The sequence below is a fragment of the Panthera pardus genome, unplaced genomic scaffold, assembly GCF_024362965.1.
Source record: "Panthera pardus isolate Hobbes unplaced genomic scaffold, ASM2436296v1 HiC_scaffold_5, whole genome shotgun sequence".
In the NCBI taxonomy this organism is placed as follows: domain Eukaryota; kingdom Metazoa; phylum Chordata; class Mammalia; order Carnivora; family Felidae; genus Panthera; species Panthera pardus.
Window position 1 is genome coordinate 6635143 of NW_026526980.1, and position 23784 is coordinate 6658926.

At 43.7% G+C, this 23784-nt stretch overlaps 1 protein-coding gene across 1 annotated transcript in view; it reads left to right on the forward strand.

The window, feature by feature from the left end:
• The window catches only part of SHISA9 (shisa family member 9), a 416491-nt gene that overhangs the window by 280682 nt on the left and 112025 nt on the right, over positions 1-23784 (forward strand). The window lies entirely within an intron of this gene.

A 23784-nucleotide genomic window follows, 5' to 3' on the forward strand; every position in this document is an offset into this window, starting at 1 on the left:
ATGAAGGGGATACCAGTAGGTGGGCAGGTGAGGCAGGAAATGGGAAAGAGCCAATAGAGGATACTTTCTCATGCCAGCTCCCACTATGAATGACTGGAGTTTAATGCTGCAGGGAAATGTGGGGGTGGGGTGGAGAGGGTGTAGAACACACACTCAGAATCATCCCACCCAAATGCAGATGGAGCTGGGCTGTATACACACCAACTCCCATCTGACACCATTTGAGCATTGCTTTCAGGGACTGTTAATAATTGGACACTCGCAGGCTCTCCTGAGTGGTGGCAGAGAGATTTTCGAGTCCTGGAGAAAGGCCCAGGCGCAGAGATGCCCCTGTTGGTAACTGGAAGTCAGCCAGCCACTGGGGGAAGACAGAGGGAAGAGGCTGGAGCTCTCTGTAGGGGGCTGCTCAGAGCCAAAGCTCTGAGGTCTGCTGGCATGAAGCTTCTCTCTGGATGCCTAGAGGAGTCGCCTGTAGGGGACGGGACCACAGTCTGCAGTCTGAGCTAGGGTTCTTGCCTTGGGAGGCAGACAGCCTTCTTTGGTCACAGGGTCACTTGGCGTCTCCCAAAGTAGATCTCATGGGCTCTCTCTCTCTTTCTCTCTGGGGCATAGCTGTGGATACCAGAGAAGTCTGGATGGCAGAGGGTGCTTGCCTCCCCAGTGCTCAGGAACTCTTCGGAGGTGGAGTCACGGACAGCACGCTTCACAGCCCCACGGATGCGGTGGTAGGACAGAGATCATGCCTCTGTGGAGGGCGGGGAGGGGGGACAGTGACAGACTCTCCCACTAGTGAAGCTGCTTGGTCACAACTCAAAACACCACATAAAATATATTTGTAGAACTCTCATCACATGCCAAACAGTGTTGAGGACTTTGCGTGCGTTGCCACATATGATCCTCACGACTGAATAAGGTGGGCAGTGTTGGCTTTGGAGGTAAGTTCTACTTAGGACTTGAGTAATTTTGCCCCAAGGGATTTAATTAGTAAGCAGCGGAACTGGGCTTTGAATTCCAGAACTCATATGATGCTTTGATTCCTATAGAGTAGTTGTCACTGGGTTGAGCAAGTGAGTCAGTGGGGAAACTTGATAAAAAAGCTGATTCCCAAGCTCCTCCAACCAAGATGAAGTGGGTCTGAATGGGGACCCAGGATTCACTGTAACAGGTGTTCTGTCATCACAATGCAGTAGCCCCCTGGACCTGAAAGGTGTTGCACCACATTTGCCAATCATCCAACATCTGTGGGCTCATTCTCTGGGACCCGGGATGCGGAAGGAAATGGGATGGAGGTGTGTGCTTCCAAGGAGAGGGCCCCTAACTAACCCCTTGGCTTCATATCCAATGTTGGAAGACTGTGTCCCATACAAGACGAAGGACTGACTCCGGAAGAACTGGTTGCTGGTATTAATTCTCACACTCATTTGCCATGTGCCCTGGGGCCTGAAACTAGTGCTCTTCGGGACTCTTTCTTCATCCCAAGAAGGAGGAGGTTGGGATAGAAAAATCTCCAATCCTACTCTCTCACTTGATTGGGTTGTTTCCCCCTACTTCTCACTATGGCATTTGATATAGTCAACGGGATTAAGTCCTTTATCATTTCCAAAAGTTTGCTCCTGGATGAACAGGATTTTGCTGCGTGTAATGATAATTATTATTGTAGAGGCTTCTATGCCATGAGCACTTGCTAGGTACTTGGCTTTATGCTTAGGGATTTCCATTGCTTTAACAGCTATGGACTTAATGACAATAGTTCTTTTTCATGCCATGGATTCCTTTGGCATTCTGGGGAAGTCTGCAGATCCTTTCTCAGAATAATGATTTTAAATGCATAAAATGGGGGTGCCAGGTTGGCTCAGTGGGTTAAGCCTCTGACTTTGGCTCAGGTCATGATCTCTCAGTTTGTGGGTTCGAGCCTTGCATCAGGCTCTATGCTGACAGCTCGGAGCCTGGAGCCTACTTCAGATTCTGTGTCTCCCGCTCTCTCTGCCTCTCCCCCCCATCAAAATTAATAAATAAACATTAAAATTTTTTTTAAAAAATAAATGCACAAAATGAAATACATGGAATTACAAAATAAGCCCATCATCTGGAAATGCAACATGAAAATATTTTAAGGACCTACATGTGTGATACAGTAATATATGTGATTTGTAACTATTGCATTAAATGACAAGATCTAATGATAGGTGTCAATGTAGTGACGAGTACAAACAACCCTTTGAGCTGTTACAAGTGCACATTGAAGTGACAGCATCCGTGATTCTATAGGTGACATAGTCCCAGGTCCGTGCTAATATCATGATGGTTTTTTGCCTATGTTTATAACTGAGGGACATACAACATTTCAGTTAGAGCCTAGTGAAAATAAAGATGTTAGTTTTTACCATCCAAGTCCCCAAACCCACGGAATTCTACCCACAACTCCCCTTGAGGGTCTGTGGGTCTAGGTGAAGCACCCAAGGACTAGAAAGACTCAGAGCTCCTTGCTTTTCTCACCATGCTTCGACTTTCTCATCCTTCAAGTAGAGATAATCATAGTATCTCTTTCATTGGCTGTTGTGAGAAATAAAGTAATAGATTCAAAGACATTAATGAGCTCCTAGTAAACCTCAGGAGTTAGCTTTTGTTGTCCTAATTATTATTTCAGCTCATTCTATGACAATCCTATGAATGGTTTTTTATTATCCCCCACTCCCAGAAGAAGAGACTGAGGCTCCGAGAGGTTACACTTGCATAGAGAAATAGCAAGTCAGTGACAGAGTGTACTGAACCCCAGATCTTTCTGGTTCACCCTCAAGCTGTTGATCACATACTGTGTTGTATACATATTTGTGTTGCAAATATGTTAAATGTTCTTACAACTCCCTGGAGTCAGCTCAAACCCTGGGGTAGTGACAGTGAAACCCCTAGTTCTTTCCCCCTCCCTGAGGAGAAAGGTAGATGTCTGAGGTTAGGGAACCTTTTATCAGACATGTTTGGGGACTTTTGTTTTTAAGATTTTATTTTTTAAGTAATCTCTCCACCCAATGTGGTGCTTGAACCTACAACCCTGAGATCAAGAGCCACATGCTCTCCTGACTGAGCCAGCCAGGCGCCCTGTCTGGGGACTATTTTTAAAGGAATGTTGGAGACAGTTAATAATAATATCTTTCCATTCAAGGTAAGCTCTCCAAGCCCAGTGCTTAGAAGATCCTGACTACAAAGACTTCACTGTCCCAGAAATTTTCAGATTCTGGTTTTTTTTTAAACCCAGTTAGAAATATATTCATCACCTAAAACTAAAATAAATCTTCCTCATAAATTCAGACAGTCTCAGCCTTAAAAGATAATAATCATAATGATAATAATAGCAACACATCTTTCTGTTACCAGTTATTGAACTTTTATTATGGGCCAGGCACCAGGTTAAGTACTTTCTATGCATTGCCTCATTTTCTCCTCTCAACAGTGCTCTGAGGAAGAGCTGAGACTCGGAGAGGTGAAATGACTCTTACAAGAACATACCTCTAGCGAGTGGCAGGGTTGGGAATCCAAACCCAGTCCGTATGATTCCAAAGCCAACCCTACCACAATGAGTCAGTTCGTACTCAGACGATCCATGCCTGCACTTGCTTCCACTGAACTAAATAATTGGGAACTGTAAGGGTGCCTGGCTGGCTCAGTCTGTTGGGCGTCCGACTTCAGCTCAGGTCATGATCTCGCAGTCAGTGAGTTCAAGCCCCACATCGGGCTCTGTGCTGACAGCTCAGAGCTTGAGCCTGCTTCAGATTCTCTCTCTGTCTCTCTCTCTCTGTCTCTCTCTCTCTCTCTCTCTCTCTGCTTCTCCCCTACTCATGCTCTGTCTCTCAAAAATGAATAAACGTTAACAATCTTTTTAAAAAATAATTGGGAACCATAATGTGTCCCAAAATTGCTCTAAGGATGTTCAGTTAAGTGCAGGGAGAAGTATATTCCTCTGGGACAGGTAGTATCCACTGGTCAGTATCCATTCCTACCAAATGTCACTGACCTGGAGGCACTCAACTGGCCTGAGGCTGCCTCCATTGATGTTTCCATCCTTCATGTTCTTCAGACCTGTCCTGCAAACTGCTTATGTCACCAGCAAAACAGTACTTGGTCTCCAGAATGGGTTAGTGTCTGGGGAGTGGGAAAGAAAGCAGCACCAGAGGAGCCCTCTGAGGCCAGCAGACAGGAAACCAGGAATTTTAACTAGGTGTCCCTTAATTTTGTCTGACTCTGGGAAAGTCATTTCCCCTCTCTAGGAGGTTGTGCTTTCTTTTGGATAAGAGTCGGGTCTCTGGAGTCAGAGGACCTATATCTGCTTCCAAGTGGGCATAATAATAGCACCTATGAAAGGGTTGGTATGAGAATGGAATAATATAATCTATGTAAAGCTCTGAGCACAGTTTCCAGATAGTACTTTCAGTATTTTAAACCTCCGTTCAGGATCATCACATACCCTAGGCCCCACAGAAGGGATTAGAAGAAACCTCAAGCTCATTAAGCTTCTTCACCTTGGCTTTGGGTGAGACAATTCTGAACTTGGTGTAGGACCTTTTCTTCCATCTCCCTGGCTGTTGGGGATGTCGTGAGCATGTCAAGGACCTGATTTTACTACAGACCCTCTTGTAGTTTTGATACAATTTTTAAAACTAGAAAGAAGCTAAATTCTTGCCCAATGAATGTGGTTTGCTGGATAGAAGGAATTTTTCAGATCTGGAGGTCTACAGGGGATAAAATCATCATTAAGGAGATCATGGTAGTAAAAAATGTTGGATTTAGATGGTTTGTTAGTTATGTATTGTTTATTGTTGCTTATTATAAGAGATCAGGAATCTGAGCGTGGCTTAACTGGGTTCTGTGCTTCAGGGATCTCTTGTGAGCCTGCAGTCAAAGTGTAAGTCAGGGTTGTAGTACCGTTTGAAGGCTCAAGTGGGGTAGATCTGCTTTCAAGCTCCCTCATGTAGTTGTTGGCAGGATTCGGTTCCTAAGGGATTGTTGGACTGATGGTGTTGGTTCTTCCCTGGCTCTTGGCCTTAGGCCACCTTCAGTTTCTTTCCATGGGGTACTCTCTAATATGTTAGCTTACTCCATCAAAGACGGCAAAAGAGAGCATTTGCTAGCAAGACAGAAGTCACAATCTCTTGGTCATCTAATGATAGAGGTGACAACATCACCATAGTCTATTGGTTAGAAGCACATTGCTCAAGGGGAAAGGACTGCATAAGGCTGTGAAGACCAGAAGATGGGGATCATTTGGGGCCATCTTAGAGGTTGCCTGACAGCTTTTGCCCCCCAGTGCAAAAGTCTAAGCTATAATGTCTTTTGGGAGTATTGAGTATCTGAGCACAATTATGACATCTCTATCACTTTCAGAGAGATAACTAACTAACCTGGAATCAATTCTTAGCTCCACCACCTTCTGTGCCTCAGTTTCTCCGTCTTCAATAATAGAAGTAATAAGAGCCCCCATACCTCACGTTTTTTGTGTGAGGCCTTTATATGGAATGTATGAGTGGCAAAACAGCTAATTACCCAGTAAAGATGTAACATAGAGTTATGGCAGGCCAGACAAGATCTATGCTTCCCAATCCTTCTCCTTTTGCATCTGGATGGGAGTCATGTGACTGGGTTTGGGACGATATGAGTGGAATTGATGTAGTCAACTTTTTTCAGACATGGTCCATAAAACCTCTGGCATAATCCTCCCACTGCCTCCCCCACCTGCTGAATAGATGCCAATACTCAGCACAACCTCAGAAACCACATATTGAAGATGGCAGAGACTTGGTGAGCCCCAGTCTCTGAATGATTTTGTGGAGCAGTGACTTCCTCCACCACTGTTCCTATCACTAATTGAACTTTATATGAGTGAGAAGTACTCTTGCTATTGTGTTAAGCCCTGAGATTTCAGGGTTTATCTGTTAGAGTAGTTAGAATTTCCTTAACAAATCCAATAGATGAAACATCTTCAACAGTGTCTGGCACATAAAAGACACTTAATAGATGTCGTCTCTTATCATCATCATCATCACCATCTTGACTAACCTACTCATGCTAAGAAATTCCCCAATGTCTTACCTCCCAGGAACTCTATTTAATAGGGCTAGTAATGCCATTTAATAGCTAAGGGTTTTGTGAAGTTAAGTGACTTCCTTACGATCACAGAGCAAGTGCTGGTTCCACCAATTCTAGTACCCCCCTCAGCCCTCTCCAAGTTGCTGGCACAATCTGGATCCAGTTATGGAGGTGAAATCTTTGTAGGAGAAGAATGTCTACACTGTCAACTTGGCATCTTGCTTATTTTCTTGTCAGAATCCAAATCCTAACTCGTACTGTGTTGTACAGTTCAAAGAAAGCACTTCACATCAAGAAATGTCATGGTTGCTGGAAATAATTTTTTCACATCATCTTGAATTTTTCCTTTTTGCAAGTTCAGAGGGTTCACTTAGATTCAAATCTTATGATGCCTCCTTTTAAAACATTATAAAAAGGCACCTCGTTTTTAAGAATCTCAACATCCAAATAGAACACTTCATTGTCTTCATCTTAAAAGCTACAAAATAAGGAAATCCTAAAGAGGCAATTTATAACATGCAGGTGCCTTATTTTCTGGTAATTGGAAGCTGGTTTTGATACTCTAATTTTGGTTTTGCGTTTTGCTGCCCACTTATCGAAGGCAGTTGAGCTGAATGTACAGGGTTTCTACAAGCTGTCAGTCGAGCCCCCAGGTTCAGGTCCCAAATGTTAATACCATGTAGGTCTTAAAGCTTTTATTGTTGGTCTCCTTATTTGCTGTGGGAATCTGCCTCAGGGGGGTATTTAGTACTTTCTCAAGCAGAGTCAATGGAATTTTGGAGAAAATTTAGAGACACTTCTAAGTGTTTTGTTCCTCTCAAGCACCTCATTTAATCACTCAACAAATACAGAGTACCTACTCTGTGCCAGGTGTTGTACAGGACCTTGAGGATACAAGGATCTCTGTGCCACTATCCCTCCCTCCCTCCCTGTGAAAAAAACAAATGAAAATGTAAGGTGAACAATGGATAAGCAAGTGCTATAAAGAGAGCATGGGTAGGGGAAAGCCTCGATGACAGCTAGTCTGGGGTTCAAATCCCCTCCCTAGCACTTCTAGCTAGGTGACCTTGGGGAGATTACTGAGTTGTCTCAGAGCCTAGGTTTTCTCATCGCCAGGATGGACACAATCATACCTAACTTGTCATGTTGTTGGAGCATTTGAGGTAAAGTGTGTGAAACGTTGAATCATGGTGGATGCTCAATAAAGGGGAGCTGTTATTAATAGGAAGCCCATGGATTCCCAGGCTAATGGCGTAGCTTGGTGTTTCTCTTTTGTTTATATTGGAATCCCCAGAAACAGATCCCAAGACAGAGATTCATGTGCAAGGAAGAAAGGGATCCAAGGAGGGACAGGTAAGGGAAAGGTGGGAGTCCGACAGAAGGGAAAGAAGCCACACGAGGGTACAGTCTCAGGCGATGTCCCGTGAAGGGTCATCGGTGTATAGTGTTCCTCAGAATTTGCAGCTAATCCAAGGAAGGAAGCTGGTCTTTATCAAAAGGGATGGGAACCCCCAGGAACACTGGCTTGCTGTGTGGGAGGGGAACACAGTGCCAGTAGCCCAAGGGAAGAGCTCCAGAATCTCGGGTGCTGGTAGTTAGAATCAAAGGCACACAGAGTCTGAAAGATTGGTGCCTGAAAGTAGGAAGAGGGATATGAGGGCATCTGGGTGAAGCACCAACTCTTGGTCATACCTCCCTTTTCTGACTTCTGGAGGACATTAGTCCTGGCCCAACTAGCCCCAAGAAGTAGGAAAAGTTTTCCTTGGTTCATAAGCATAGAAAGTTTGGGAGAATTTATCTATCCAAATAGGGCTAATGGGAGGCTTTGGGGTCACCCTGGCTTACCATGACGTCTTAGCTTACCTTTCTATTGCCTGTGGCCCTTTGGGCAACTGCTTTAGCCTCTCTGACTTAAATGTTCTCATTCGTAGAAGAGGAATAACAATATGCTTTTTTGCAGGTTTGCTCTACAAGGATGTCTTTCTGTTCACTGATTTATCTGACAAATACATACTGAACTTCTGCTATATGTCAGGCTCAGGGCTAAGCATTGGTACACGGAAATGAATCAGACACAGGTCCTGCGATCCAAGACCTTGGCAGCTAGTGGAGGAGGCAGATGTATGAATTACAGACTCCGTGTCCTTCCTCATACGTGATCTCTCTCTCTGTCTTCCTCTCTATCTATGTCTTATTTTCGATGCTGTGCCTTCTCCTCTGTCTCCTTCCGCCCCATGTCCTCCCTCCTTCTCTTCCTCTCTACATTTCTGTCCTGCATCCTCCTACCCTCCCCAGAGACTAGTTTTCTTATCAACTGGACACTCTACCACCTTCTGCCCTAGCTAGTTCCTGCCTCCCGCTGCTGTTTTCCAAGGGCCCTTCTGAAGGCTGCAGAGTCTCTGATGTTCTGGACAATTCACTTCATCCTAGGCCCTCTGGTATGACCGTGGGTGACCTGAAGATAACAGGAAACCATCCAGAGCTGCAGTTAAAGCTTGAAGGCTAGAGTAAGGGGTGGGTGTGGGTGTACATGTGCAAGTAGCAGTCCTGAATCCTGGAGAAGAGCAAATTAGAATACATGGCTAATTGTTTGGGGGCAAGGGGTGGGTGGTGGTGCAGGAAGGTCTGGAAAGCAGAAGTGATTTCCGTGCTTTTTTGCATATAGGTGGATTCCCAAGTGCACTGGGATGGGCCCCAGGAAATTCGTACCAGGAACAAGCTGCATGATATTGGACATTGTTTTCCTCATCCGTAGGATAGGGATAGAGACTGTGACCTTTGAGGACTCTTCTGGTCCTCTTGGCCAGGACCTCTGCATTCAAAAATCTCTTGATTTCTCCCCTTGATGCTTCTCAGTCTTGGAATGACACTGACTAGGGGTTCCTAATAATAGTAACCAGCCTTTGTTTTTCATTCAGGATTCTGGGAGATGATTAGCTTTGGGCTTGGGAAAGACTTAGATGCAAGGCCCTGTTGGCTGGAGCCCGGTTACCCTTGTGTTGTGAAGTCAAGGGCAACTGCTGCACATAGAGAGAGCACTCTGGTGACTTGTATGAAACAGCACTCGGACTTGAACACCACAATCCAATAGCTCTAGGGGCCCAGAAATCAGCATTTTCACAAACACATCAGAGATTCTGATGTGGGTAGTTGGTGGACCCTCGAGAATCACTTCTAGGCACTCGGGCTTGGCTCTACCTCAAATACTCCAAGTTGGTTGTGGAAGGTCTCTGAGCATCTTTCTTTGTCTGCACAGTAGGGCTCTTCACCCCTGCCCTGTCTTTCTGCAGGATTTCTGTGAGAAACAGATGAGATGGCAGATGGGAAGACTCTCAGAGGCTCCACAGAATCAAAGATGATGCCCTTTGTGTGTGAAGCTGCACCACCTCCCAGGTCCCTTGTCTCTGGACTCAAAGAGACTGCAGACAGAGAATATTCCAGCGAACACTTCAGCCCCTCATCCCACCCCCAGTATCACCTCCTCTTGACCAGTGGTTTTTACTCTAGCTGTTGCTGTGGTCTACCCAGGTGGCACCTGGCCTATGTGTGCTCCAGAGCTCTGCCATATGCCTTAGTGCGTTTCTGCCTCTACCGTGTCACGTCAGGACCCTGTGCCGCCATTTTGAAGCATGTGCAAAGCTGGAAGTGTGAGGAGCTTACCACCCCATGGGCTAAACGTTGCCCAATGGGGGTTGGGGATTAGTGGTGCACAGTCCCCATTTCCCTCTCTTGGGAAGACAATTCTGAGGGCATTCCATCAATTCCTCACAGGTCCTGGTGGGCTGGAGCTCCCTTCCTCACAGTGGTAATCAGCTCCATAGAGCCCTCTGAGATCAGCTTTTCCTCCTTTCCTGTTTCACTCTTCCCAGACTTTCCTCCTGTGCCTTAGGACCACTTCCCCAAACAACTCCCTTAAAGCTTCTATGTTGTACTGGGGTCACTTGGCAAACCTCATACACAGGGATCCTCTAGAACAGTTCTGCCAGTTACAACCTTAATCTCGAAACTCCTTTCCAAACCCACCTGCTCACACCTTGCTCCACCCTATAATTTCCTCAGGTATTTGGAGGGTCCACCCAGTTCTTGAGCTGGGGGGGAAATCTGTCCTCTGGGGTACTAGTCCTCCTTAGGCAAGAGTGTGATGGGACAACCCCATTAGGTCAAAAGGTGAGCACAGAAGGAACATTTCGCGTCATTTCTCTTAACACTCAGATTAAGAAGACAAAAATGAGATGTCACCGAAAGTTACTTTTCTTTGCCTTTTTTTTTTTTAAATCCTCCCACTTCCTGTTTTCTCTTGGGAGATTGAAAAGTGTCTTCTCACACATTTCTTATTATCAGAACTTAATGAGAACTCTAATTAGGACTACTGCACATTTCACCGGTAGTTTCCGAAATGTAGCTCTGGCTTCTGGTTTGTCAGACTGCCAGTCTTTTGCATCCTCGCCAAAGATACCCTCTATCATAATAACACGAATAGCTGTCATTTATTGAAAGTTTACTATGTGCCAGGCAATTTGCATATATTAGTCCTAGTCCTCATAAAAAATCCTACGAGGCAGGAGCTATTCACCCTAAGTGTAGATGAGAAAAGTGGGGTGCGGCTGGTGAAGTGATGGGTCTCAACGCATGCGTCTAGGAGCTGGCGGAGCTGGGATCCAAACGCAGGTGTGCTCTCTGCTCAAAGACTTCTCATGTCCTGCCTGCCCAGGGGATCATGGGGAGGGAGAAGATAAGACAAAAAATAACTTATCACAGCTTCCAGAATGGCCATCAGTTCCCATCATCATGTTTGTTATGAGTTATTTGGTCTCCAGCCTCAGTATCTTGGTCTCTCGGGGAAGAGTGCTGTAGTTTAGGGAATCCCAGGAGACTCTGAAACACCCAATTAGAAGGGCAGTAATAGACCCCAGAATAGACTGATTGCTTATTCATTATTCTTGTTACTTCTGAACTCTTCCATCCATCGTAGGGAAGGCTGTCAGCAATTACCACGATGTTCTTTCCGGAAAAGGGCCTCGTAGCCTGGCTCATCACCTCGCCTAGAACTGAATAGAGTCTCAGGGCAAATTCTCCTGATGTGACATCAAACTTCTGCTGTCTCTGGGGCTTCCCAGTGAACCTTCAGTGGACACCTTGGGGTAAAATGAGGACTTTTTGCAAAGGAAGGAGCGGGTCCCTCTCAGGCTTGTTGAGCGCTAGTCGTTTTGTTAAACAGGTGTGCCTAGAGGCAATGTGGTCTTGTAATGGATCAGCAGATTAATACCAGGTAATGGAGGGTCAGGTGTGAGCCAGGGTCATCTGCATAGCAAGAGACACGCTGTATCTGTTACTTTCTCCTCTCCTCTCTGCTGATCCTTTTGAGCACCTACTTAATAGCACCGCACACCTCATCATACCTGACTTTACCAGGTAGAAAGTGTCACTGGCACCACGCTGTCATCACTGCTCAGCCCCTAAAGCCTGTGTGCCCCCAAAACACACTCTCTCGTTTTGACCCTTTCTGTTTCTCCTCTCTTGCTCTCCATCTTTGGGACTCCTTGTCTCTCTCTTCTCTGTCTGTTTCACTCTCTCCCTCTTTTTCATAAAGGATTAATTCTGTCTTGAGCTCAGTCCATGTTAAACCATCACCACCATCTTCCATTCCTACTTGTTTCAGTCAAGGACCATTCAAGCTCAGAAGACAGAAGTTAGGACCCAGATCTGGCTGGCTCCAAAGCTTGTGTTGTGAGAAGCTGCCTCAATCTCCCCTTTTCTCACTTTCCATGTTCACTCTCTTTCCAGTTCCGGCCATGTTAATACTCAAAATATTTCTGAAACATGAAATGCAACTTCTTGTCCTTACTCTTAATTTATTCATCCAACATAAACTACTGAGCACCTGCTATATGTTGATATCGTGTAATAGGTCTGGACCAAGTGACAGAAAAGTCAGAATTAAGGCAAGAATTCAGTCTACAGGGGAAGGAAATGACCACTATCATTGTATAAGTTTTCATCACATCAGGCCTGGGTTAATGTAACAGAATTTTCTCATAGATTACCTAATACCCTCCATAACCTATCCTGCAACCTTCCTAGACTCATCTTTTACCTTTCTGTACCTTTTTGTGTCCTAGGAAAATTAGGCTGTTGGAAGTTCCCCCATATATCTACCATGCTGTTTCCTGCCACCTGGCTTGGTTTTTTCCTCTGCCTGGAATGACTTTCTTTCGACATCTTAACTCTGCTTATTCTTGAATCTTGAAGACTCATATCAGAATCTTCCCAACCCTCTCAGCCTCGATTAGATGTTCCTCTTTATGACCTATAAATATCCGTTATTGAGATTATTACATATTGTTCTATAATTACCTCCTTAGGTGTCTTTCTCCCTATTAGACTGGGAGCTCACAGGAATAATTTGTCTCTGAATTCCCATGCCTAGAATAGCATGTAAAATAAGGCAATTGATAAATACTTGAATGAATGACTAAGTGAAGAGATTAGTAAGTGAAAGAATGCTATTTTTACTATACCTTGGTGCCTTTCTGAGCATTGAGAGGCCAAGGCTTATTGAGCACAAGAGATAAATTGTAGCTTAAAAGATCTGAGGACTGAAAACCTTCCTTTGGTTGTGTTAGGGTGGGGGTGTCTCAGACTCCTTTGAGCATCTGATGTGACCTTTATGCGAAAAATACACGTACACATAACACATTTGCTATAATTGTGGTGAACTGGTGGATTCCCAATGCTTATATATGTTGACCTCTGGCTCACTTGAACACAGTATTAAAAACTCCATCTCTGGAAATGAAGCCAGGGTACAAATGATCTGCCAGAGAGTCTCTGTCCATTTAGGAAGTTTTGTAGAAGTAGAGATAGGGTTAGAATTCTGTGCCTTCTCTGTTTCCCTGGGACATCACATTTCCTCTTGGCTGAAGTATTTGGCCATCGGTATGGAAACCTTCCCTGGACAAGTTTTTCTTTCTTTGGTGCTATTGATACGAGGTACTTTGCTATAACCCTGAAAAGTGACTTGGTTGATTCTTGGAGATACTATGTAGGTTAATTAAATGTAATTAAGCTAGTCTCAGTTGCATCTGGCTTCTTAATTATGTGGCAAGTGACTTCTGGGACTCTCTTTCCTCTTCCCTAAGATTGCACTAATAATAACAAAGCCATAAGGTGTTGAATAGATAACATTCAAAGGGTGTTGACTGGGACAGTATCTTGTATACGATACACACTCAACAATCACACATCACCACTATGATAAACCCCCGCATTCAGGTCTCTCGATCTGATCTATGTGATGCTTTATCTGTACAATATCACCATATTTTGATGACTCCTTTTTGCAAAGCAGAGGGATGCTGGCAGATAGCATTTCCTTCAAGGGTCATCCCACCAGTTTAAATATTGTGGTTCTGAGGAACAATTCAAATGTCTTTGCAAATGTTGTCACCTCTTTATGAATGTCCACCTGGAATCCAGCATTTATATATATAAAAGCCCTTAAACTGACCTTTAGAGGTGGAATGTTCTCTCTTCCCTTAATGTTTTAGACTCCCTTCTGTGCTTAGAAGCTGATGAAATTGGAAATCTGCCCATTTTGTGCTTTTTGGAGGAAAACCCAGTTTAAACACTTAATTTTATTGGTGACTTAAACCCGTGTTTGCCATTTTCTTTGCAAGGAACTCTGAGAATTTGAAAGCAGCTCTCTGCAAATAAAAACATCATGACCAGACTTCTCAGCACTCCCTGTGTGGATGGGTGGTTTTGCAAGTGGGGGGAAAAAATTGTGCATTTTCTTGATTCCAAGGAGCTGAAATTTGACTAGAAAATCTTAGCAGCCCTGAGGCCATGTGATTTAGTGTTGCTGACACTATTCAGCCATCTGCCATCCACGTCTCCAACCTTACTGCCCCTCCTCTACAACCCCATTTGGAGACAGTAAAACTTTGATTACCTAACATAGAGAGAGGAAGATTCTGAATAAATAAACTTTCTGGTTCATTAGGTAATCATCTTCGTAGAAGAAGATTATTGGGCAGGACTGTCTTTGAGTATTGTCACTGCTACTTATTAAGGGTGTCCTTGGCCAAGTCACTTAACTTTCCAGGGTCTTTATTACTACAGCCAGGACATGGGAATGGAAGTGGAACCATTTCAAGGTTACTTTGAGGATTAGAAACAAATTTGTAAAGCATATGGCACGTAATAGGTGCTCGGCAAAAATTGGTTCTCTTACCTTCTACTTTTTCTTTCATTCAACAATTTATTGAATAGTTCCTGGGTGCCCAGCACATTCCTAGGAACTGGGGGTAGAATGTCAAACAAAACTATATTGCCTGTGTCCTTAAGGAGTCTAGTAGTAAAATATGATTATGTTCTATGGTAGGGATGTTTAAGGTGCTTTCAGAGTCCATAGGAGAGGAATCTAACCCAACCTGCATATGTTTAGGTTATAGCTGGGATCATAGATGATGATTATCATCGTCATGGCAATAGTGATGGTGATGGTGCTCATGACTTTGGTGATGACGATGACAGCATCATTCCCATTTTGTGCTGAACACTGACATTAAGTGAGATCACAAAGTCTGCACAGCTGATCAGTGTCAGAGTCCTTTTCATACGGAAGTTCTTCCTAATTCCAGAGCCCAGGACTGTCACCAGCTCTTTCCAAGCTCATGGAGCTTGAGAATTTACTCCAAAGTGGACCAAGAATGAAATTTTGAGCATCCATTATCCTCACAGTGTGATGATATTCACTATACCCTTTAAAAAAAAATAATCCGAGTCCACTGTATTCAATATTTTATAAATTCATACAGGAAAAAGCTGGTGGGTCAACAGTGCCACCTGGCCTGAAATGGATATGAGCAGGTGACCAGACTTTCATGAGCCCAAGAGGACTTTGAGGAAGAATCCGTGAAATGGGGGTTCGTGAGATTCAAACTGAGATGTGGCCGACTTTCTCTGGATATGAACATGCTCAGGAATCAAAACATCTCTTGCCTCAACTATAAATTCTGTGGCTGAGGATGATAGTAAATGGGAGTTTGCTGGCAGGGGTAGCCTACAGGTGTGTTACTGTGAAACTTAAGCATCAACAGCATGACAACAGCTTCAAACATGGCAGAGAGATAATACAGACATTAATTAAATCAGCCAGCCCAGGTGGGTTCCCTCTACAGAGGCTCAGAAACTGGAGATAAGAGCCAGGAGTTCCCTTTGAGGTTCAGCCTGAGAGGAAACCAACATTCCACCACCCTTGAGTGCCCTCAAACAGTCTGGCAAAACAACAGGCTGTCAATCATCCAGTGAGAAAAACTGGTCCTGATATGCTCAGTGCTTGAAAAGAATGGGGTTGATAACAGCCGCAAATTGATGAGAAGCAGCCTGAACACCTCCAGAGGTGATCACAGGCTGAATGTAGTGGTTTTCATTCAGTGGAAACTTAAAAGCCCCAATTCCTGATCTTGGCATCTGCAGCCCTCTGATGAATTTCAGCTTCATTTCTCAGCTCCCTCCTTCCTCAAACACACCAGTCCCTATGGCACTCACTGCTCTATCTGTAAGAGGGGTCTTATCAGATTGTATCACACTGTTGACCTGCTGCATTGCCTGCCTGCCTGGAAGATCCTTAAAGGTAGAAACTCTTATCTTATTAATCATTTTAACTTGAGCCATTAAGACCAATGGAGCTTCCCTATTTTGGCCCAGGTAGCAGGTTCTCAATACTTTTTTGTTGAAGGAAGGGAGGGAGGGAGGGAGGGAGGAAGGAAGGAAGGGAGGGAGGGAGGGAGGGAGGAAGGAAGGAAGGAAGGAAGGAAGGAAGGAAGGAAGGAAAGAGTGCCAGCTGTTTCTGCCATGTAATGGGCCACCCACCATGAAGCATGGTGGTCACCTCGACCATGGAATGCACTCCATTCACTAAGATCACCCAACTGAGAGATGTAAAACCAGTCCCTCTTCATTTAGCCTTAAGTTTCAGAAGAGGACATGAACTGTCTCTCTATTCCTTCTAAATCACTTCCCCTAGGTGCAGCCATGCCTTTCACTGCTGCCTCCCTGCATAGCCATGGCCAGTGTTGGGCGGGCGTTGGGGGGGTGGGGGTGGGGAGGTCTCTTCTGTATTACTCATCCCAATCTCAGTACCAAAAAGACTCTATTTCCTTACCTTAAGTTGCCTTACAACATGACTAACCTTTGTTTGGATTCAAAATTTTTCTCAAATATTAAACCACATTTCCAGGATCTTTACCCTGCACTCCTCATCTCAATCTAAACACACTACCCTCTCTCATGAACATCTCTCTCAGCTACTGCCTTTGGTGAGGGTACCTGTGGTAAACTAAGGCAAGGGCTTTTAGCTTTGCGAACCCATGGTCATGCATGGCCTGTAGATAGCCTTCAGAGACCTATAATCCCTCTGAAATGGAATATGAAATCTTGTATGAAATTGTGCTAATATCAGTTTCCTGGTTTTGATGAGGTACTTTGGTTCTGTATGATGCTGCCACTGGGGGGAAGCTGGATGAAGGGTACTTGGCACTTGTCTGTATTATTTCCAAAACTTCTCATGAGTCTATAAATAAGCCAAAATAATAAAAAGTCTTTAAAAATTGTGCCAAGGAGCACCTGGGTGGCTCAGTCAATTAAACGTCCGACTCCTGATTTTGGCTCAGTTAGTGATCTCCTGGTTTGTGAGTACGAGTCCTGAGTCACGAGGTTGAGTCCTGAGTTGGGCTCTGGCTGACAGCAGCTCTGTGCCCGCAATGAGGAGCCTGCTTTGGAGATTCCGTCTCCCTCTCTGTCTGCCCCTTCCTTGCTCATACTCTCTTTCTCTCTCTCAACAATAAAAAGAAACATTTTCAAGAAACATTGCGTGAAGCAACTAGATACATAAAATGGTGGGGTGGGAGGGGCCGGGGCGGGGGAGACTCTTATGCATGTACCTGTTTACTTTTCAAGAAGATTTGTATCTTTTCTCTATTTCTTAGAGTGGAATTTGATCCACAGAATGTTATAAACACCAATATAACTATTTACACAGTTCTGAGGCTTAGTGCCTTTATCCCTCCCATTGTATGTTCTCCAGTGGGCTGTCATGTGTCATCACTATTGTCTCCTTCTGCACTAAATGGGGGCGGAGGCGAGAGAAGGATTATTTCAAATCTTGAGAATGGAGAAAACCAGGGGCAGCATTCCTCTTGGTTGACAGACTTCGGGACGAAGTACCTGAATACAGGAAAATTCTTTGTACTACAAAGATTCATTCCATCCTAGTATCTCTCTTATACGTAGTTTATTTAACGGAATGTCTCTCTTGTCTCTAGCTCTGAGCTGGGTTTCTGAAGATCCTCCTTTTTAAAAAAAAAATTTTTTTTTAACGTTTATTTATTTTTGAGACAGAGAGAGACAGAGCATGAACGGGGGAGGGGCAGAGAGAGAGGGAGACACAGAATCAGAAGCAGGCTCCAGGCTCTGAGCTGTCAGCCCAGAGCCTGACCCAGGGCTCAAAGTCATGGACCACGAGATCATGACCTGAGCTGAAGTCGGACGCTCAACCGACTGAGCCACCCAGGCGCCCCTGAAGATCCTCCTTTTAATAGCTTAGATTTGAGTTGCTAATGAGCCCTGGTTTAGGAGTCAGAATGAAAGTGGGGCGAAAAGAGGACTCACTTTTAGTGCTAGCCTTTCCAGTGTTAGTCCCAGAAGCTCTGGGCAACTTATAACCCAACCATGGTGTTCAGTATCAGAGCTGCCCAGAGTCCCCCGGTCTCTTCCTCCAGTTGGAAACATGGCAGCTCATGGCTCCACCCCACGAAAGAGGCTGTGTGGCAGCTGTGTTACATTCAGAAATTGTCTGGACCTGGAGACACAGGGACTAAGTTTGAATTCTGGTTCTACCAGTTATTAGCTAGGGCACTTTGCACAAGCCTCCAGGCCTCAATCTTCTGTCTTCCAACCGGGAAAGGTAACATTACCCTCATGACACAGTCATGGGAAGTGCATAAAACAGGCATGTGAAAGCACTCTGAAGACTCCAAAATAAGACACAGGTGTGAGAGATTATTAGTAAGGAGTAATATGGGGAAAGAAATGACCTGGACATGGGGTCAGGATACAGGCCAGACCTGGGCTGTGTACTTTACAAACGTTACCTAAATTAAAAACACTGACTGCCAGAATCCTAAGCAAAGGTAAGAAATATCTCTGCCGTGGAAGGTTTTAATGTATTCCCACGTGGAGGAAAGTGAGTGAACATACTGACTTCCTTAGACCCAAGGAATCATATTCTGTCCTGTCCTAGTCCTAGTCCTGTCCTACCCTACCCTACCCTACCCTACCCTATCCTATCCTATCCTATCCTATCCTATCCTATCCTGTCCTATCCTGTCCTATCCTGTCCTAGTCCTGTCCTACCCTACCCTACCCTACCCTACCCTATCCTATCCTGTCCTCTCCTGTCCTCTCCTGTCCTATCCTATCCTATCCTATCCTATCCTATCCTATCCTATCCTATCCTGTCCTGTCCTATCCTATCCTATCCTATCCTATCCTATCCTATCCTATCCTATCCATTAATTCAACATTCACAGAGCATCAAACCATGCCATACATGCTGAGATATGGAAACCAATGAGACACTGGTCCCTTCTCTCCAAGAGTGGAGAGTTTAGTGTGGGACATAGAAACTACTCCTTTCTAGGGAAAGAGGCAAAACAGAATCAAAGAAAAGCAAACAGCTTTAGGGGATTTTGTTTTTAAAAGCATCATTACCAACCTCCAGAGTGTTCTGGCCAACAGTTCACACTGCAATCAATCTTCTAAACTCTAATTCATCTCTGTCTGCAGGCTTGGATGCTGAGAATTTCTGTTAAGATGTAAGAAAAGTTCAGTTCTGCACACCAGACATCAGATAAGAAGTAGGTGCGTAGTTTGTTTTATTTTGCATTGTCATGTTCAGTGGGTGCTTTTTCAGGTATGTTCTTTTTTATAGCAAAGCAACTTCATGCACAGAGTTAAATGTATCAGCTTTATAAGGACAAGTAGGGGTCCCCTCTCCCCATGTCTGCTCATCTCCCGTCTTTGATGCCTTCCCAAAGGCAAAGATTTTTAAGGGTTAGCTCTTCTTCCACAAAGTTAGTGCTATATTTCTTTTTGTTTTTAAAGAATTTTTTACATTTTTTTTTCAATGTTTATTTTTTTTGAGAGAGAGAGAGTGTGTGTGTGTGTGTAGGGGAATGGCAGAGAGAGAGAGTTGGGGGGAGTGGGGAGACACAGAATCCGAAGCAAGCTCCAGGCTCTGAGCTGTCCGTACAGAGCCCAACGCAGGGCTTGAATTCACAGACCGCGAGATCATGACCTGAGCCGAAGTAGGACGCTCAACCGACTGAGCCACCCAGGTGCCCCAGTGCTACATTTCTAAATCTGCCCATGTTGCTGTCTCACATTTCCCCCAGACATTATCAATGGTTTCCCTCTTTGGGAAGATAAGCATTTCATTCTCTTCTATGGGGGTGAGTTCTTTCCCCAGTCTTGGACTAGAATGAGCATTCTATAGGTCTCAGAGCCTACAGTGCATCTCGGGAACCCCATACAGACTGTTCCTATCTTGAGGCTTGTCCAGGCGAGAGAAAGGAGAGCTTTGAGGGAGTCATTGTTGGCAGGTTCTGACACACAAGCAACCTTCCCACAGGCACTGGCTCTTGCCATTTTCCAGTTGGAATTACTCAGGCACCAAGCCTCCTGGAATGTAGGCTGGCAATGCAAATGCAAAAGAACTTTCAAGATGGGAAACTGTTTGGCTGGAAGTCCAAGGATAGCTCTGGGGACTCTGGTGAAGGAGGAACTGAGTGGGTGGTAGTGGGAGGAATAGAGAGGAGGAAAGACATCTGCACAGGCCCGGGCATGGCTCAGAGAGGAGAGGGCTGAGAAACAGTCACTCTCAGGAATGAGACCTTAATATATGATAACAAGCCACGGGGAAGCCGAGGGATTATTCAGCACATGCTGCTGGGACAAATGTTGGTTAGCAATTTGGCAAAGGCTCGGGTTGATCCTCACGTCAGATTTAATACTGAACAAAAAGAAAAAAAAACCTTCCAGATCGAGTAAAAGAGTTTAGATTTTTAGTAAAAATAAACACCAGAAAAAAAATAAAAGTAAACATTTATTGGGTTGCTGAAAGAGGGAGAACTATGAGTGGATAAAATCACAAAATAAAAGATTTAATTATACATGTGATATATATTTCAAAATAAATAATATATTATAATATATTGTATCTATCCTAATACATTATTTATATATCATATATAACAATGTCTTATTATAATATATTAGATTTATTATGTCCAATAGATTATCTGTATACTTTATATATTATATCTATATCTAATAGATTATATATTATATATAACATTATAATATATTCATTATATCTAATAGATTATATTAGATATATATTGTTATAATAAATCTATTATATTTAATGGATGTATTCCCACATAGAGGGATATATAATCTCTAGCTTTGTATATCTTATATATATCTAATATATATCTATCCAATATATATCTAACATATATTATGTCATTATATCATATCATATACATATATGTGTACCTTTGGTTTAAAAAATGTTGAAAGAGAGCATAGCAGGACAATATTCTAAGCAAAGATGAAAAACCAAGCCTTGATATTCTTAACATAAAAGAGCTTATAAAACCATTATGAAAATCACTAAGCTACTGAAAGCCAAAATAGACAGAAAATGAAAATCACAAAGAGGAAACAAAACGGCTTTAAAAACATATGTGAAAATGTTCAACCTTACTAGTAATCACAGAAATGCAAATGAAAAATGGAGATGCTATTTGCAGCCAGCAAATGTGTAACATGTGCAAAAAACCAAGAATACCCAAACTGATGGGGGTGTGGTAAAATTGATATTTCTCATGCACCGCTGGAGGCGATGTGAGCTTGTACATCCCTTTTCGAAGGCAATTTGTAAGTGTGCATCAAGATCCTTAAAAGTATCCATGCTTCTTAATTCAACAATTCTACCTCCAAGGGGGCAATCCTAAATGAAGCCAAGGTTTTTGTTAAAAAACAAACAAACAAACAAACAAACAAACAAAAACCAAGAAAACAAACTTCATCGCAGTGTTGTTTACAGTGGTGAAAAGGAGAATGCAATCTAAGTACCTAACGAGAGGAGGAATGGTTAAGTAGCTGATGGAGTCCATTGGTCGCGTTATTATAAACCATTAGTAATGAGTCAGACCAACCTGGGACTGTTCTGGCTTCTCTTCTCTGAGCCCCAGGGAATGCTGCTTGCATTTCTCCTCCTGCTTCCTTGTCTGTAAAATTGAACTAATGGGCCCCTGCAGGGTGGTTGTGAGAATTTGGCTGGGTATTTGGTACATTGACTGGGGGTGCTTTTCTTGTTTCTCAGTCTTTCCTGATTTAGCACCTGGCACTGTTGCTCCAAGTGGTGGGATAGATATTCCTGTGCCTCAAAGGATTCCTGGTCAAGGGATTTCACCAGGAAGGCATCAGCAGAGAGGAAAAAAAGGCAAAAGGATTTGGGGGCCACAGGGTGCAGGCAGATGCTGCATAAATGCACATGGGGGGCTTCAGGAACCCCGCCTGCCACCCCTCGTTCCTCTCAGATGGATGGTTTGGTGAGAGTGGGAGCAGAGGTTCATAGTGATGTTTGGGATGTTGAGATGAATAAGACTTTCCTTACGCTCAATAAAGAGTTATCTTTTTAATAGTCAGGCTTTGCAAGATGCTCAGCGGCACATAATGTTCTCCATGTATATGAGAAAGTGAAGATACTATCTTCCATGCTGTTAATGGTCCTGTTTCCATCCTCATTGTTGGCATGTTTTCCCCTTTTCTATGGTGGGCACACTTCCTTATGATGTTTCCTTCCTGTTGAGCTAAAGTGTCTTCAAATCAATCCTGGGATCTCTTTGATTAAAAAAAAAATCAACATGCAGCCTGAATAAATAAGAATTCTTGCAGGAACTACCATCACTAGCTTTGTAATACATTCAGCAGGTATTTGCTGAAAACCTATTAACAGCCCAAGTAGACTCATAATACCAGTTACATCCATCACTTCTCTGTACCTCAGTTTCCTCATCTATAATATAAGCAAGGTAAGCAATATGGCCCCTTTCAGCTATAAAGTTCTGTGCATGTTTTAGGCAGAGGAACCAGTATTACAGAGGTCCTGGGGGATAATATATTTGAGGCAGAATAGATGAAGAGATGGAATAAAGGAGGCTATAGTTGAAATAAATCTGTAGATGTAGGTCAGAATCTGTGATGCTTTCTGGGTTCCAAAGCCATGTACCTTGTAAAGAGGGGAATCTAGGATTTGATCCTAGGTCCAGGTAACCAAATCCCATGCCCCTTCAATCACCATAGACCTGATGAGACTTCACCTCTAGAAGGCTCTCCCCTCTCCAAAAACAAGGCTGACATTTGTCAAAAGTTAGGTATAGTTGGATGCAAGGGCATTGGAACCAGGCCCTGAGAGGCTGACCCAATTATCATCACTCTACCTGCCACAGAAAATTTAAAACCAGCCACATTGGGAGGAAGTGTTTGCTGGGCTCTGATAAGGCCTTATTCACCAGACTCCAACAAAATCCAGCTGTTTATTTGTTGAAAAATAGTTTGCCTTTCATTTACCTTTCCCCTGATGGTGTGGGTCTGCAGGCTAAGCCAAGGAGTAGGACTTTATAGCATTGGGCTGATGTGTTCCTCACTGTATAGGATTGTACAGACTTAACAGGGGGGTGTGAGGATACCATCACATTTCTCCAGGGCACCTCCATCATGTTTTTGGAAAGAGACCTTTTGTACAAGGCAAAGCAGACTTAGAAACAGAATGTACCTTCCTAATGACTTTCTCTTAGGAGGCTGAGGAAGGAAAGGAGAAAATGAGGGAGATAGAATGAGCTTTGCAAGAATGTATTTACAGTTAAATTGCATTTTAAAAGGAATGTGGGAATCCTTGTTCTGCAAAGATGCAAGGTAGAGAGAAGCCAGCAAATTGTAGTAGGAAGTTAGAAAGTGACACAGGCGTTGGAGTCAAGAAGACTTGAGTTGAAGTGTTGATCTGCAATTATCAGCTGTACGACCTTAGCCAATTAACCTAGCTGGGAATCAGTGTCTGAAAATCAGGATAATATACTTGCATGTTACAAAGGTTGTGACACAGAAGTCATTGAATGTATTTTTTTCTCTGTCTCATTAACCAAGAAATATGTACAGTAAACAGAAATCAGTAGCGACAGAGCACCTTGGAGTCATAAAAGTAGTCTCTAATTAGAAGCATGGGTAGTTGGCACCTTGGAATCACCTGGAGCCTTCCTTGGAGAAGAAATCAGTTTTGAGTCACTGGAAGTAGCATCAGAGAGAGAGAGAAAGAAGAAGGAGAGGAGAAGGAGGAGAAGGAGAAAGGAGGAAGAGGAAGGAGGAGGGAGGTGGTTGTTCTGGAGCCTCAGTGGGGAAGTAGATCATATGGTCTCATTCTCTTGGAAAAGGAATGTATATAAGGCATTTGGATCCATTCTCAGGGTTTAAGAAAGAGTGAACTGACCACTGATCTCAGACCCTGAGATGGGAAATTGATGGGACTGTGTGGTTTTGTTGGTAACAGGGATATGTCCTAAGTCTGACAGCCAAATG